General features: G+C 41.6%; 1 pseudogene; it reads left to right on the forward strand.

Annotated features, from left to right (window-relative positions):
- Positions 1–5,062, forward strand: part of LOC107091003 — a 12,414-nt pseudogene extending 7,352 nt beyond the window's left edge.
- Positions 5,063–5,521: the final 459 nt, after the last annotated feature.

Raw genomic sequence — 5,521 nt, forward strand, 5'->3', positions numbered from 1 at the left:
GGTCATGGGTCTTAGTGATTCCCAAATGACCTGACCATGAGTGGTCATGTGCCAACCGCAGTATTTGTTCACGATAACCTTGAGGAATGACAATTTGATAAACTACTCCCCAATCCTCCTCAATACCCTTCTGTTGCAAGGCAGGCCTAGAGATCCATTTTCTCATAAGTAATCCATCTTCAACAAAAAACATATGGGTCTTGTCCTTTATTGAATCAGTCACATTCTCAAAGCACTTAGTGAGTGTTTTATCACTCTTCTGAGTTTGGCTCAAAACCTCACGTGACATTGATAGTGGGAGTTTGGAGTGAAGCCCTCTCGGAGCACTGAGTTTGAATGGTCATCTGCTGGCAGCTTGTTCACTTCCTCCAGCTTACGAGCTTGGGACCTGGTAAGAGCACTGACAGCAAACACATCAGGAAGGGATTCCAACATGTCATCTTCCTAGAGGTCAGTCCATCCATTTTCATTGTCCCAAGTGGGGTCGCAAGGGGTGCTGGTGCCTATCTCCAGCAGTCAATGGGCAAGAGGCGGGATACACCCTGGACAGGTCGCCAGTCCATCACAGGGCAACACAGAGACACACAGGACAAACAACCATTCATGCACACACTCACACCTAAGGACAATTTAGAGAAGCAAATTAACCTAACAGTCATGTTTTTGGATTGTGGGAGGAAGCCGGAGTACCCGGAGAGAACCCACGCATGCTCAGGGAGAACATGCAAACTCCATGCAGAAAGACCCCGGGCCAGGAATCGACCCAGAACCTTCTTGCTGCAAGGCAGCAGTGCCACCCACTGTGCCACTGAGCAGCCCCATAACACTGTTAAATCCAGAATAGAATTTAAAATCCTCCTTCTCACATATAAAGCCTTAAATGGCCACGCTCCATCTTATATCAGAGATCTGATTGTTCCTTATGTTCTTAACAGAGCACTTCGCTCTCAATCTGCAGGTTTACTAGTGGTTCCTAGAATTTTAAAAATAGAATGGGAGGCAGATCTTTTAGTTATCAGGCTCCTCTCATGTGGAACCAACTACCAGTTTTAGTCTGTGAGGCGCCCTGTCTACTTTTAAGGGTAGGCTTAAAACTTTCCTTTTTGATAAAGCTTATAGTTGAGTGGCTCAGGTTATCCTGAGCTATCTCTAAAGTTATGCTGCTATCGGCTTAGACTTCTGGAGGACAAGGGGACCCCCATTTCATCATTCTATCTCTATTCTCCCACTCTGCAGAATCTGTTAAAGTTAAATCTCTAACGTTCTGCTCTCTCTGCTTTATCTCATAGTAGCTTTGCCTCGTCTGTTCCTGTTTGGCTGTGACACCATCCTGGAGAGAAATATCAGCTGTGCTGCTGCCATCAACACCTTTGTTTATAGATGTTGGAGATTGGCCTGTTTTCAACTGTAATCCTGTTTCTCTGACTGTGACTGTCTAGATGTGCTCTCTTCATCCTCTGACATGGGAGCTGGCTCGGAGCTCGTCTGCCTGGCTATGTGTTTCCTGGACAGGGCCGCCTTTTATAGCTGCTTTTTGTGTCTCTGCTTCTGTCTCCTTGAAACCCAGTCGGCCTCAGCAGATGGCCGCTCACACTGAGCCTGGTTCTGCTGGAGGTTTCTTCTTGTTAAAAGGGAGTTTTTCCTCTCCACTGTCGCTACAAGCATGCTTAGATTGAGGGAGTGCATTCGAGTCAATGAGTCGATGCAATCAACTGGTTTTCGTTAGATAGAAAACTTTGTAACAATTTGACTCTATGATCTGGTGAACTGTAAAGTGCCTTGAGATGACATGTGTTGTGAATTTGGCGCTATATAAATAAACTGAATTGAATTGAGTCTTAAATTGTGTACTGTGTAACCTGGTTTGATTTGGAGAGATGGCATTCATTCCACTTTGGATGGTACAGCTCTTTCTAGGAATCTGTCCAAATATTCGTCCTCCAAAACCCTGATAGCCCATGGCAGGAAGGTGTTTTTAATGTCCATAATCCAAACTGCAGGCACCAGAACAATAAAGGCAAACATGTTTTGTCGGCAGATTTCGGCATTTTAAGTTAATTTAGGGGTTAATAAGCTGTTTCAGGGGAGTGATCATAGCGCTTTGCATCATAAGTGCTGCCTGTCTCCCTGCCAGCCGCTGCTCCTGTTGCTCTAGACACGCTGCAGACACCATGCCCGTTCATGTGTTTTGAAGGCATGGTTTCGAGAGGCATGGTTGTGTATCTTCAAAAATATAGCTTGCTGGAACATTTTTTTCCAAGATCTCCTACTGCACCTTTAACATAAGATCTCTGCCTTCAAAAAGTCTTAGTGAATGACTTGATTTGTGATAATCACATTGATTAATGTTGCCTTACAGAAACTTGACTGCAGCAAAAGGGTTATGTCAGCATAAATGAGGCAACTCCTCCAAGTTATTTACATTTTCACATACCCAGAAATTCTGTGCAAGGAGGAGGATGATAAGCAACAATTTTTCATTCTGACTTATTGATTACTCCAAAGGCAGTTCATAGTTACTACTCCTTTGAACATTTAACCATTAGTTAAACTTATCGAAATCGCAAAGAATCAAAACCTATTCTTTTTGTAACTGAATTTTAAGATGAGTTTTCAGAATATCTATCTTATTGGGTGTTGAATACTGACAGGGTAATTATAATGGAGGATTTTAACATCCATGTTGACATTGAGGGCGATACGTAGCTAAAGTTCAGCCTTCAATGCTGTCTTAGACACTTTTGGCTTTGTTCCTAATGTGAACAGTCCCACACATTCTCATCTTCATACTTTGGACCTTGTGCTGACATAGGGCTTTGAAAGCAAAGAAATAACAGTATTTCCTAACAACCCTCTCCGCTCTGGCCTCTTTTTATTACTTCAGGATTACTTTAACAGAGTTCACCTCCCCCAAAAGAATGTTTCACTTAAGCAGATTATTATCAGATAGTGCAGTTATAAACCTTAAAGCAGCTGTTTCACTTTCTCTCTGTGTTGCAGAGGGCAAAAGTTTAGTTTGTTCCTCTTCACAGGTTGTTATCTAACGAAAACCAGGTTGATTTTGTTGACGGGTTGCTGGTTCTCTTGGTACTGCCTTAGACAATGCAGCCCCTTTGAAAAAGAAAAACTTTAAAAATAGAAAGCTGGATCCTTGGTTAAATGCAGAGCTGAGCACTCTGAAACAAAATGCATGGAAACCAGAGAGAAAATGGTGCTCCTCATGCTTATGGGAATCCTATCTAGTCTTGAAAAATACGTTACTGCTGTATAGGATGACCCTTCGTGAAGCAAGAGCAGCATATTTCTTCTCATTAATAAAGGAGAATAAGAATAATCTCTGATATCTTTTTAATATAGTTGCCAAACTCACCCAGACCCATGGCTCTGTTGAACCTCCCATCCCCCCTGCTCTTCACAGTAATACATTTATGGGATTCATTATAATTAAGATAGGTTCTCTTAAAAATAAGTCCATTAACATCCCTCTAAATATGATTGGTTCATCTCTGGAAGGTGGGGTAGCATCAGTAGCCATAGATAGTTTAGACTGCTTTGATCCAATTGAACTTTCAGAGTTGGCAAAACTATTGTCATCATCTAAGCCTTCAACTTGTTAGATCCAATTCCAACCAGGTTATTTAGGGAAGTATTCCCTTTGATCTCCATTTTAGATGTGATTAATCTATTCCTGTGTGGCAAGTAGGGGGAAATTAGTCACACAAGTTTGATAACTGAGAGGCAAAAGACAATCCAGCTCAAATTAATAGTTTTTTTTTATATATATATATATACAAGTTTGATATAAGTTCTAAAATCAAATTTATCCATACACATTTAAAAGCATAGGTGGGCCAGGAGTTGTGGCCAATGGTGAAGCAGCGGAAATAACTGGAGGGAAAACAAAACATAAAACACACCATAAATCCCCCCAAAAATTGAACCTCTATCCAAGAAGAAACAACCACCAGGAGATCCACCGCCACAAATGTGACAATCAGCTACAAGAAACACAACAAAGGTTAAAAACATGGAGTGAACACTGCAGAAAAACAAAAGAAAAATAAAAAGTGTTCATTAGACCATTTAAAAAGGATCTTTTTGTGAAAGCTGAACTGGGTCCCGCTTGGCTCCAAAAAGATAATTAGCCTCTGGGAAACACACCAAGCAGTGAGGCAGGCGTATGCCTGCAGCAACTAAAGCAACCAATATCGGTAGCAATGCAAACAAGCAGGGCAGAACAGCAGAATCACTCAAAGCACAGTAAAACAAAGCAAAACAGCTATCAACACTTTAAATTTTAGAACCAGGACATGCAGAACAAACACTACTTACCACCATGTTGCCCAATTTGTCTGTTGCAGTGCAGGAAGCTAAGTTAGCACTGGGCTAAGCTGATTAGGCTTCAAGGGCCAAATAAGTTCTCGCGCTGATGTTGAGCCGATCTGTGACGCGGTATTCAACTATCCGTGCTAGAAAAATAAAATGACTGTATTAATGAAAAAAACTTTGGCTCTTGAAAACAAGGAGAACAAGTTCCTTGTACCTGCCATAAGGCACAAACAAACACGGAAGTGGAGAGCCAGGGACAACCAATGCCTAAAGTTAGACGTAGCGTGTCAGCAGGACCAAGGTTTTTTATAGGAAGCCAGCTGATGTAGGGAGCCAATCAAAGCAAGACCTCAATTGGAGATCTGCCTCCAACTCTATACTGCCACATCTGTTACATGGATTTTTACCTCAGGCTTTTAAGGTTGCTGTAATTAAACCATTATTTAAGAAACCATCTCTTAAACCAAAAGTCTTAGTCAATTATAGACCTATATCCAATCTTCCTTTCTAATCTAAAATTCTTGAGAAAATAGTTGCAAAACAAGTATATGACCCCTTACACCATACTGATCTTTTTGAAGAGTTTCAGTCTGGCTTTAGAGCTAATTATAGCACTGAAACATCTATGGTGAAAGTCACAAATTATATTCTCATGGCCTCAGATAATGAAAATGTATCTGTATTTCTCCTGTTACATCTCAGCACTGCTTGGCTGCTCTTACCCATACTTTGAACCCCATGGATGTGGCTTGCCTCGCATAAACTGCTTGATGCTGCTGTACTTCCCCTTGAAAGGAATCATCATTTCATCCACAGAATTCTACTCTTCTGGTACCACCTGCAAGCATTTCTCCATGAATGATTCATGCCATTGTCTGAGTTTCCAGGTTTTTGTCATGATGGGTACACTGGTGTGACCCAATTATGCAGAACACCACTGAGACGGAAACTGGAGTAAAAGGTTTAACAGAGTTTATTGTTACAAGCACTGAGATAATGACTGGTTCTGGTTCAGGCCTGGGAAACTGGTTCACCGGAGTCTGCGTGAGAAACAGTTCAGTTAGCGTTGCGCATAGGAGTTTGATTCTTGAGACTTTCAGATTTGTACGTTGAGGGTTCTTGATTAAAGCCTTGAGAGGCAAACTGTTGGATCTGGAGAGGATTTGATCAGCAGAGTCCTTAAGCTGCTTCA

This window comes from Cyprinodon variegatus, unplaced genomic scaffold, assembly GCF_000732505.1.
Source record: "Cyprinodon variegatus isolate N-32 unplaced genomic scaffold, C_variegatus-1.0 Scaffold320, whole genome shotgun sequence".
Taxonomy (NCBI): Eukaryota; Metazoa; Chordata; class Actinopteri; order Cyprinodontiformes; family Cyprinodontidae; genus Cyprinodon; species Cyprinodon variegatus.